General features: G+C 34.3%; 1 protein-coding gene and 1 pseudogene across 1 annotated transcript in view; both read right to left on the bottom strand.

Moving 5' to 3' along the window:
• Positions 1-13,122, bottom strand: part of NSF (N-ethylmaleimide sensitive factor, vesicle fusing ATPase) — a 127,488-nt gene that overhangs the window by 107,720 nt on the left and 6,646 nt on the right. The gene's annotated exons all lie outside the window — the stretch shown is intronic.
• Positions 3,753-3,871, bottom strand: LOC111730319 (annotated as a pseudogene).

Raw genomic sequence — 13,122 nt, 5'->3', positions numbered from 1 at the left:
GTAGTTATCAGATCGGTTATCAGATCAGTTATCAGGGAAGCAGACGACATCCACAAAACTTTTATTACAAGTGTATTGTTATAATTGTTCTATTTTATTATTGTTGTTGTCATTGTCTTACTGTGTCTAATTTATAAATTAAACTTTATCATAGGTATGTTGTATGTATTTGAAAAAACATAGTATATATAGGGTTCACAACTATCTGTGGTTTCAGGCATATACTGGGGGGGTCTTGGAAAATAACCCTGTGAATAAGGCGGAGACTACTGTATATTCTTCTCCCTCCCCTAACTCTGAGCCCCTTGCCTCCCAACTCCTACTCATTCTACAGTTCTCAGCTCAGATATTACTTCTTCTAGAAGACATTCCTAGACTCTTTACCCTCCCCACAAAGCTGATAAACTTCAAATGTAAGCACCTGACTGTGTTTTTATTGTCTGTTCACATGTTTGCACTGCATAAAAGACAATAAACTTCTCAAAGACTAAGACTACATCTTGCTCCAGTTTTTGGTTCCTGGGGCTAATATGGGGCTTGGCACTCATTGCTTATCCAACATTTGATGAATAAATGAACTATGGATCAATACAAATCTACCTCAATCAAAGAATGAACAATTCAAATAATATGTATACAAAGGACATATCAAGCTTATTTAGGAAGTGATATAATTAAAATTATCTAATAGATCAAAATTACACAGAACTGATATAGACAAAGTAATAAAAAATTTACAAAATGCTGTTAACCTTTTTCATTTATGAACTTGTCTACTTGTCAAAGAGCTAGTGTCCTTCCAAAACAAGTGAAAAAAGTCTTTAGAAGTCAGCTTTCTTGCCCACTAAAACAGATGCTGTGAGCAAAAGGCCTCCCTACTGGAATCTAGAAGCATCTGTGTTTTTATGGTTAGCCAAGCAGGGTATCTCATTTTCTCATGAAACTATAAGTCCCTATAAATAGTAGCTGTTTACTTACCACAGTAATGCCAAGGGAAAATTCCACAATTTTTCTAACATTGACCTTACCTCTAAGAAACATAATAAAAGCCCAGGCACTACAGTCATGAAGCTATTAAGAAGTGAAAACACAAAATTGATGGGCAATTTTATATAAGTTTAGTAATCTGAGTGACCAGAACATTCAGCTGTCTGAAGACTGCAAAATGTTTTCATTAACAACTTGAAATGTAAAAAAATTAATAATTCATTGCTGCTCAAAAGAATGAAAATCTCAGCAAATCTCTAATGGAAACTTTAGTGGAAGTAATTATGCCATTGCTTACTTGAGAGCCTCTAAAGTACAAAAAAAGAATCTGCTTCTTTTCATCAAAAAATTGGGACTCCTCTAGGCAACATTATATGGATTTTAAATTTAAACAACATACTTTCATCCAAAGTTTCACTTTAAAAATTGAGTTAAGTATATGCTTTATTGTTTACCAAAGAATTTGTAGGGGGAAAAGAAACAGAAAAAAACAAAGAGCATAGTACCTGACAAAAAGAGCTCATTACCAAATAACTTGCCCCAACCCTAACTTCAACACTCATGCATCCACTGGTTCTTCCTCTGCGGTGCTTCAGGCCTTGGTTACGTGTCTCTAGAGACACACAGATTCCCCCACAGGAAAGGGAAGAAGGACAGAAAACATGAGCTTGCCCCAGAGCCAGCTCAGCTGACAAGTCCCACTCAATTATTTTTTGTCAGACCATCTTTCCTGAAAAATAACATTTTAGAACTATACTGTTCAATCGAGTAACCAATAGACACATCTGGCTATTAAAATTAAATTAATTAAAATTAAAAACTCAGTTCTTCAGCTGCACTAGCCACACTTCAAGCACCACATGTGGCTAGTAGCTGTCACTGAAGAGCGTTTCATTGGATAGTGCTGGTCTAGAACAATGTGAAAGCCCATCAGTTAACGCCTGTCTTCAGGCCTAAGGAATCATTCTGTGCTATAAACTCCTGTAATGATCATTTCTGTCAAAATTTTGAAGTCATGTGGGATTAGATATGATGGGACAGAAATAATTTAAACTTTTATGTCCTATGGGATACTCTTCACATTATTTATTTCAGACCATTATTCATCTAGTCACATAGATAAATCTCCTGACATCCATTAGGGCTTTAAAAGTTTGGTGAAAAGAAAAAGGCAAGTTCCCATTTGGGAAAACAAGAAAAACAAAGAAAAATATAAAAGGCTGACAACATTAAATATTGGCAAAGATGTGATGCAGTTTCTTATAAAGTTAACGTGACCCAGCAAGTCCACAACTAGTTTTTTAGTCAAGAGAAACGCGAGCATGTAGCCATACTTATACACAAATGTTCACAACAGCTTTATTTATAATAGCCCCAAACTGGAAATGACACCCAAATCTACCAAAGGTGAATGGATAAACAAACTGTGGTATAGTCCCAACAATGGAAAACTATCCAGCAATGAAAAAGAAACTAACTGCTGATGTATACAACAACATGGGTAAACCTCAAAAATGTAACACTAAATTTAAAAAGCCAGATGCAAAATCCTATATACAGTGGTCCCCAACCTTGCTGTCACCAGGGACCGGCTGCAAATACAGATGAAGCTTCGCTTGCTCACCTGCCGCTCTCCTTCTGCTGTGTGGCCCGGTTCCTAACAGGCCACGGACCCAACCGGTCCATGGCCCAGGGGTTGGGGACCCCTGCTCTACAGCATTATTTTAATAGTGATAAATTAGAAGCAACCTAAAAGTCCCATTTTCAAGTAATGGTTATGTAAACTATAACACATCCACTTAGTTAAATATCATATTGCCATCAAAGTCCTCATAACATATTAGAGATTCATATCACAGGAATATGAAATACGTTTATATTTATTTTTTACTTTACTTGATTTTACTTTAGCTTGATGTTTTTAAAGTATAGTAAACCAGCTAAATGGAAACGTACCAAAATGTAAAAAAACAACTGTGATTGGACAATAGGACTATGGGTGATTTAATTTCTTTCATCTTTTATGCATTTTCTAATTTAAAAAATATAGATAGGTGTTACTTTACTAACCTAATTAAAATGTTTGTATTAAAGTTAATTGACAATATATTTCATTTCAGGCCTCTGTTTGCTTCTGTATGTATAGACAATGGCGACTGTGCACATTAGAAAAATAACTCAAAGTACACTGTCATTGTTCATGAAACACAAGACATAGTCGCGTCATTTGTGTGCTTTTATTTCATAGTTAAATCATGTTGGCTAAATCTAATTTTCTTTGATAACAATGTGCCAAGGATTTTTGTAAATAAATTAAGAAAAAGCATTTTTAGTAAACTCAGTAAGAAAATATAAAATATGGTCTGAAGCACAGAGCCATTTGATAAGTATACAAAGAGCTAAAGATTTATTTATATTGGGCAAGTTAATTATTGACAGCATCATAATGAGTACTAATTGATAAGCCAGCTAACTAAGTCCGTAGCACTGTGAATAAGTAATTTTCTTCCAATACTGCATTAATTTGAGAAAGTTCATCAATGCCTTAAAATTACTTTAAAATTTGGAGAATATTGGACAATATCTAGGCACATAATAGGCATTTAATAAATATTTGTTGAATTTTTTGAAGTTTCAAAGAAATACATCTAGAAAATTGAAGAAAATGAATGCCTATCTTAGCAGATAAATACATAAAATCAAAAACTTTTCTATAAATAGGAAATAGACAACGGATTCCAAGAGAAAAAAATATATATTTTTTACACCTATAGCACCTGGTATTCCTAGGTGCTCTCCCATCCAAGCACTAACCAGGCCCGACTCTGCTTAGCTTCCGAGATCAGACGAAATTGGGCACATTCAGGGTGGCACAGCCGTAGACGAGAAACAAAAAAATTTAAAGCACTAAAAAAAAGTGGCAAAAATGTATAAGACCCATATGAAGAAAACCAATGAAAGTACATAAAAGAATATCCAAAATAAATGTAGAGATAGATATATGATGTCATTGCATGCAATGACTCAATATTATAAAGTATCAAGAACTGTAAATTAACCTACAAATTTAATGTAATTATAGGCAAAATCCCAATGAGTCTTATGTAAAGTCAATCTAAATTGCAATTTGCAAAGCAAATGTAGCAGGGGAAGTAGGAGGGAAACTTTTTTTTTTTTAGTTTTTGGAAGTTGTCGAGTAAAATTTCAGGAAGGATGAGGGGGACTGGCCCTAACATCGAAACATGCCATATACAGTAATTAAACAAGGTGGTGCCAGTACAGAAACAGGCACGTAGTTCAGTGGAATAGAACAAACAACTCAGAAATAGAACCAGATACACATGAGAACTTAATACAGTATATGAGATTTAGCATCAGTGGGGGAAAGCTGAATAAATTCAATAACCGGCACTGAGAAACTGACTATCCACTTGGTGATTGGGAGTGGCGGGTGGAGGGGAATGTTAATAATAGCTAAAAGCTAATTACTCATAATAGCTAATATGTTTTGAGAGCTTATTATGTGTCAGGCACTGTTTTAAGAGCTTTAGACCTGCAGGCATCCCACCCCACAACTCTCCTTCCTACTACCAAAATCTAAATAACAAGTTGCCTCACTCAAGCTGAATTTTTGTTTCTTGTAACACATAAAAAAATTCTTCTCTCTGAATGATTTTCTAAACATGACTCACTGTGAATACTGTATACTTAGGAGAGAAAAATATTCTAATTTGAAAGTGAATAAACTGAGGATTTCATGTTTTCATCCTATAGCTACCTCCAATTGATTGAAGCATGTAATGTAGCGTCATTTTGTCCATTCACGGATCACATTCTATTCTTAACCTTACAGAAGCATCTTAAGGCACATATCTCAAATGTATAGGAGGCGGAATCCTTCACCTGTAGGTTTGATCCCAACCCATCTATCCAGCCTTTGCTCTTGCACATCTTGAGTGACTGCCAGTTAGCCTCTCTCTTCCCAGAGGTATGTCCATGCCTCTCACAGTGGCTTAAAAAGCAAAAACCCCTTAACTCTACTGTTACCTCAAATTATCAACCTTTTTTCTCTTCACTTCACAACTGAACTTCTCAAGTCTCCCTTTCTTGCCTCCCATTTTCTCATCCTATGGCAATCTCCCCCAACCGTCCTTTGAAATTCTCTCCAGCAACTTTACTGCAATTGCCCTGTCTTCCAAGTGACCAATGACTTTCTAATTGCCAAATTCAGTGATGTCTCCCTCTCCATGGTATTCACTCTTTTGTTTCTCTTGCTGCCCTCCTCGTCTTGGTTAATACCATCACTATCATTTCAAGTCACTTGGATTCACAATTTCAGGGTCATCCTTTCCTTAACCACCCAACCGCCCCCCTGCACACACACAATTGGGGGCCAAGACCTATTAATTCTACCTCTACACTGTTACTTGCATTTGATTCTTCCCTTCCATCCTTTTAACTGCTAACCCGTATCACCTCTCTTCTTTAAAAAAACAAACAAACCTGCAATAACCTAATTGATTTCCCTGATTCTATTTTCTCTTCTCCAACTCAGTCTTCCCTCTGCAATCAGATATGACCTAAAATCAAAATTATGATTTCTAAATAATAAAACCCAAACTCCTTATCATGATACTTATAACCACTTATGCAGAATCTATCCTTGTTTTTCTACATCATCTACCTCAGTGATCACCCTGACCCCAGATACTTTATATTCCAAACTCCATGCCTTTGTTCACACTATTCCTTTTGTCTGAATTCTCTATTCCAAACCCCTTCCACCTATGGAAATCTTACCCATCTTGCAAAATTAAATTTATGAAATTCCCTGGTTCCTAGTAAGATTGACTATCCCCTTTATGTGTGCTTCTTCAACAGTCTTATCACTACTATTTATAATAAGCTGTCTTTACATTATTTAGTTGAGAACCATGATTCTGAGCTCTGGCACACCTGTGCCACCTAGTGAATGTGCAATGTATTAACTGAACACTATTAGCATTTTTTGAGATATACTTCTGCTATGGTCTGAATATAGTTTGTGTCTCCCCCAAATTCATATGTTGAAAACCTAATGCCCAGGGTGATGGTATTTGGAGGTGGGAGTCTTTGGGAGGTGATTAGGTCATGAGGACAGAGCCCTCATGAATGGGATTAGTGAGAGCTAGCTCACCCCTTCCATGATGTAAGGACACAGTGAGAAGCCTGTGATCCAAAAGAGGGCCCCTTACTCAACCAAGCTGGCACTCTGATCTTGGACTTCCAGCCTCCAGAACTGTGAGAAATAAACTTCTATTGTTTATAAGTGACCCAGACTCAGCTATTTTGTTACAGCAGCCCTAATAGACTGAGACAACTTCATACAATATAAAATTCATCATTTTCAAGTGAACGCTCCAGTGGTTTTTAGTATATTCACCATGTAGTGCAATCATTACCACTAATTCCAGAACATTTCCAGCACTCTGAAAAGAAACTCTGTATCTATTAGCAGTTAGTCTCAATTCTTCCTCCTTTCAATCTCTAGCAATCACTAATCTACTTTCTATCTGTATTTGCCTATTTTGGGCATTTTGTATAAATAGAATCACAATCTTTTATCTTTGTGACTGTTTTCTTTCATTTAGCATAATGTTTGCAAGACCATCTATATTGTAGCATATGACAGTACTTCATTCCTTTTTATGGCTGGATCATATTCCATTTGTTTATCCACAGACACTGGTTTATTCCCATTCTTTGGCTATTATGATTAATGATGCTATGAACATCATTACATCCACGTACAAGCTTACGTATGAACATATATTTTCAACTCATTTGGTTATCTCCCAAGGAGTGGAATTGTTGGGTCATTCTGTTTAACTTTTTGAAGAACTGCCAAACTGTTTTTACACAATAGCTAAACCATTTTACATTCCCACCAGCGGTGTATGACAGTCCAATTTCTCTACATTATCACTGATTTTTTTCAACTACAGCATCCTAGTGGGTGTCAAGTTGTATCTCGTGGTTTTGATTTGCATTTCCCTAATGACTATGATATTAAGCAACTTTTCATGTGTTTATTGGTCACTTATACATCTTTTTTTGAGAAATGTCTATTCAAATCCTTTGCCCATTTTAAAATTAGGTTGTCTTTTTATTGCTGTGTTGTAAGGATTCTTTATATAGTCTGGATACTACCCCCTTACCAGACATATGATTTGCTAATATTTTCTTTCACTTTGTGGGTTGTCTTTTTACTTCTTGATAGTGTCCTTCAATACATCAAAGTTTAAATCTTGATGAAGTCCAATTTATCTTGTTCTTTGATTGCTTGTGCTTGTGTCATATCTAAAAAAGTCAGTTTAATCCAAGGTTATGAAGATTTTCACCTATGTTTCCTTCTAAGAATTTTATAGATTTAGATCTCTGATCTATTCTAAGTTAAATTTTCTATATGTGTGAGGTAGTCGTCCAAATTTATTCTCTTGCATATAGATACTCAGTTGTCCTGGCATCATTTGTTAAGAATGCTATTCTTTCTCAAAAGAATGGTCTTGGCACCCTTGTTGAAAATCAATTCTATTCCACTGGTTTATGTGATTACCCTTATACTACTGTCACATCATCTTAATTACTCCAGCTTTGTGGTAAGTTTTGTAATTAGGAAGTGTGTCCTTCAATTTTGTTCTTTTTCAAAATTGTTGTGGCTAAAATGGCTTTGCAACTCTATCTAAATTTTAGAACTGGCTTGTCCATTTCTAGAAAAAGGCAGCTGGAATTTTGATAGGGATTTTATTGAATTTATAAATCAAGTTGGGGAGTATTGCTATATTAATAATATTATATCTTCCAATCCATGAACATAAGATGTCTTTCCATGTTTTTAGATTTCTTTCAGCATATTTTGTAGTTTTCAGTGTATAAATCTTGCACTTCTTTGGTTAAATTTATCCATAAGTATTTTATTCTTTTGATGCTATTGTAAATAAAACTGTTTCCTTAATTTAATTTTCAGATGTTCAATGCTAGTGTATAGAAATGCAACTGATTTTTGTATATTGATCTTATATCCCGTAACTTTGCTGGATTTATTTAATTAGCTCAAATAGTTTTTCTTGGTAAATTCTTTAGGATTTTCTATATAGAAGATCATGTAATCCGTAAATAGAGATCATTTTATTTATTTCCAATCTGAATGCCTTCTTTTCTTTTTCTGGCTTAACTGTCCTACTTAGAATCTCCAATACAGTGTTGCACTGAAGTGATAAGAGCAGACATCTTTATCTTCTTGATCTTAAAGAGGAAAGCTTTCCGTGTTCACTAGTATGATGTTAGCTGTAGGTTTTGTTAGCTGAATTTTGTTTGTTGAATTAAATTTTCAGTGTCAACTCATAAGGTTGCTCTGAGAATCTAACAAGAAAAGATCTGTGAAGGTGTTTTCAAAACTGTAAAATACCAATTTAAAACGTTCTTTTTTAAAGAGTAACTTAGCACTCTTACTCCAAACATTAAATCAAAACAATGTTTGTAAAGCTTTTTTTAAAAAAAAATTCCCAACATCCTGATGAAAGGTTGGCACCTATGTTCTTTTGAAGGGTGAAGAGGAAAAGAAGAATCTTTGGAAAGAGTCAAAACAAAGATCCACGGTCTAGAGCCTCTCCCCAGTCCCAACCCCTAAGTCTTATGCCTGTAGACTCCTCCCTTAGCACCAGGCACATGGGAAAGCAGAAAGTAGAGACACAAGACAGGCAAGAAGCAAGGGGCAGCACGGTATAGAGGAAAGAACACAAGATGTAATAGAAGAAGTTAGTTGTGACTGCAGTTCAGAAGCAAATGAAAAAAAAAAAAAAGACACCTGAAAATATTAGGTGTAAAAAACTTCACATCTTCAAAGTTATGAAATCTATTGACTTACGTCCATAAGTCTGTACTATACTTATCTAAATTGCTGATGTTCATGTGAATCATTATAATTAAACATAACATGCTAATAATTCATGATGTAAATGCTTATAATATTGGTTTCTCATTTAATAATTCAGCTTGATAATAAAAGTACAGTAAAATGGTATTATTACTATTTTTTATTTAGAAATAATCGTTTGACAATAATTCAGTCAAAAACTGGCTGTTGGAAGGCAAAAAATTACTAGCTAACTCTGTTCGATGGAATGAGCATTTAACATACATGTATCTATAATGCCCCAGGCACTGTGCTCTGTGCATATGCTCAGTTAACAATGAAGCAGTAACTACTTTTTATATTTCTTGACACTGAATAAGAATATTTATAAAATATATGTAAGATATAAAACACCATGAAACAAATACCACGTATCTACCACCCAGTTTAAGAAAAAGAACATAACCATTTCCTTAAATCAACTTTTTATTGAATAAAAACATACATACAGAAAAGTACATACAGTGTGGTTAGCTCAGTGAATTCCTACCAAGTGAACACAGCCAAGGTAACCAAGACAAGCTCCAGAAAGAGAACGTTACTAGCCTTCTACACTGCATGCCCACTCCACCCCCAGGTCACTAGCCCTTTAGCCCCAAACACAGATAATCACTATCTTGTTTCTATCACCAGAGACAGAAAACGTAGATTAGTTTTGCTAAGAATCACACAGCATGTATTATTTTGTGTCTGACTTCTCCCCTCAATACTATGATTGTGAGACTTATCCATGTTGTTACATGTAGCAATAGATCATTTGTTTTCTTATAGTATATAATTATATAAATATGTCCCATTATTTATTTATTGAAATTGTTTCTAGTTTTTCATTATGAATACTGTTGCTGTTAACATGTTTGGACATGTCTTTTGAATAACATATGGATTTCTATAGGATATATTCTCACCCCATCCCATCCAGACTCTGGTAAAATTGCTGGATCATAGGCATACGTGGCACATGTTCAGCTTTAGGGAATTTTGCCTAAGGTGTACAGTGTAGCATTTTAATATAAGTATACTTGTGTAATGATTACCACAATCAAGATAATTAACATAACCATCGCCTCACATAGTTCCCATTTTTTGTGTGTGGGAGAACACTTAAGATCTACTCTCTTAGCAAATTTCAAGTATACAATTTATTATTAGTAACTATAGTTACCATGCCATCTAGTATTTTCAATTGTTTCTATGAGAAGGTCAATTAAGGTACCAAATCTACTATACTGCAGGAAATAATTATGCTTTCTTAAATGTCTGAAAATTAGATATAGGTGAAGGTATTAAAGGGAAAAAAAGACAATAACCCTAAAATCTAGAAATAACAAGATAGAGTATACATTTAGAAAGAAATCTGGAAAAAATATCTTCAACAATTTATAAAGAACTAAATGGGAGAGCTCAAAATACTTTGTCAGTGGTTCTCAACTTTAGCATACATCAGAATCACCCAGAGCAGCAGTTCCCAACCTTTTTGACACAGGGGGCCGGTGCTCCTATGAGAATCTAATGCCTGATGATCTGAGGTGGAGCTGAGGCGGTGATGCTAGGAGCAGCTGCAAATACAGGTAAAGCTTCACTAGCTGGCCTGCGGCTCACCTCTTACTGTGCAGCCCGGCTCCTAACAGGGCACAGAACGGTACCAGTTCACCACCTCGGGTTAGGGACCCCAGACCTAGAGAACTCCAGAGTTTCTAATTTAATCAGTCTGAGGGTGGGGACTGAGAATTTGCATTTTGAACAAGTTTTCAGGTAACACTAATTAGCTGGTCCGCTTTCTCCACTTTAAGAATCACTGTACTGTCTACGGCCATACCACCCTGAATGTGCCCAATCTCATCTGATCTCGGAAGCTAAGCCGGGTCAGGCCTGGTTAGAACTTGGATGGGAGAATCATTGTACTAAATAAAGAGAAATAAACTTCATAAAAACAGAAATACTGACAGATTCATTTCCTTCTACAACAGAAGAGAAAAAAAATCTCTTTTATTTTTTGGAAAAGAGGCTTCAGTAATGCTCTTGGTCCATTTCATCATTTAACGTGGTAAGTATAATTAAGTTTATTTTGATGCTTGATAAGTAGTAAATTAATTGGAAGGCTATATATACAAAAAAGTTATCAAATTCAATATCAGCAGGTGAAGAAAAAGGACTGTATTGGAGTCCAGCAGCTGTTTAAAGTTATATCTATGTTATTTTATTAATGATTTAGATAACAGAACAACAGTAGAGTATTCAATAACTTGGCAGAGAATATAAAATTAAAATTCAAACAGATATTGTCCAAAATGATTATTTATTAAGGTATTCAGAAGTAAATATTCATTCATTAATTGAAAAATCATGAATACTTCCATGCCAAACTCCGTTCTAAACAGTGGGAACTAAATCTGTTATCATCTCACAAAATCTCATTGTTATTATTCTCTAGGAGAAATTAACTAGGATAACTAAACTTTTAAAATTCCCCAACATAGGTGTTCTTTGGAAGACCAAGAATTAGTGATAATACTATTTTCATTGCTTGTCAAATCAAGTAAGAAAATGTTTGTTCATATGCACATAACACTAAAAACACTTTACAATTTTAAAAAATCCACCAGTGAAATCCTAAAATACTCTGTATTATTTAGTGATTTTAAAAATAAGTGAATGATGAAGTACAAAAATGTCAAGTTATTTCTTATCTCAAATTAATAATTCCTCCATTTTGTCACCAAAGATCTTATTTAAAAAGATCTATGTGGTTACTGCAAAATACATCAGAATTTTAGCACTTCATTCTGAATTTAGCAAAGGACCAAAATATCCTACATTACTCATAAACAGCTGATGCGAATTTATTTGGTTTCAAATCTATAGAGCACAAAGTTGTGATAAATTATTAGCACTTTCTGGCTTAATGTCAAAAAAAGGAAAAGAAAAGCAGCTTTCTAGAGTAATTCAACTGAATTTCATTGAAAAAATTGTAGGTAAAAATCGATAGCAATAGATAAAGATAAATTTAAAGATAAAGATAATTTGTTTAGAGGAAGGATTAAGTTGCTCCTAAAATTCATACAGAAAAGGGCTAAGAAATGCCAAATAAAGAAAAACAAGGAGAGGGTTCGCCCTACCATATGGCAAGAATAATTTTAAAGCTAAGGTAATTAAAACAGTGGCATTGGTACACATATAGACAAATAATGAAAGAGACTAGAGTCCAGACGGATTGGATATAAAACAGAGATAGCATACAAATAAGTGGGGAAAAGGATGGACTCAATAAGTGTTATTGGGAGAACTGGTTATACATATGGAAAAGATAAAATTAGCTTCCTAATTCACACCAAACACAAAAATAAACTCTAGGTGAATTAAACACCAACACGTGAAAAGCAAAAATTTAAACCTTTTAGAAGAAAACCTTTCTGACTTCAAGGTGGGGAAAAATTTTCTTAAAAACACACAAACACACTAATCATAAAGGGGAAAAAAAGGTAATTACAACTATAATAAAATTTAAATCTAAAACTGTATAAACATGAAATAATCACCAATGTCTGTGAAAAGCTATTTGTAACTAACAAAGGATGAGAATCCAAAGTATATCCCCTCCAAAAAAAGAGCAAATTCTACAAATCCATTTTTTAAAAAACACTAACAGCCCCACAGAAAAAAACGGGCAAAGGATACACAAAGGTAATTTACAAAAGAGGAAATGAAAAAAGCTCAATCTCACTAGTAACCAGGAAAGAAATGCAAATTTAAACAAAAAGATTTTTTTTCACCTATCATATTGTATAAATTAAAATGTCTATAATATTAAGTGTTGGATGGGACAGTAACAGGCACTCTTATACTGGTGGTATGAGTGCATACTGATATAACTAAGTAGATAAAAGTAACTCATTACCCAGCAATTTATGTAGCAATTGTACATAAGGGATATATATCTAGATATAGATATAGATATAGATATAGATACAGATATAGATATAGATATATCTATATCTATATCTAGATACATATCCTAAAGAATCTCTTACATATATAAGGAGACATATACAAGAATGTGCACTCCAGGAAAAATGAAATTGGAAACCACCTAAATTGTCCTCTGATAAGAAAATAGATAAGTGTAGTATATTCCCAGACTAACATACTACATTGTAGTTAAACAGAATTAACTGGCTCTC

This window comes from Pteropus vampyrus, unplaced genomic scaffold (genome assembly GCF_000151845.1).
Source record: "Pteropus vampyrus isolate Shadow unplaced genomic scaffold, Pvam_2.0 Scaffold306, whole genome shotgun sequence".
NCBI classification, from domain to species: domain Eukaryota; kingdom Metazoa; phylum Chordata; class Mammalia; order Chiroptera; family Pteropodidae; genus Pteropus; species Pteropus vampyrus.
The sequence above is the reverse complement of the archived record's forward strand: the minus strand, read 5'-3'. Positions and strand labels throughout refer to the sequence as shown.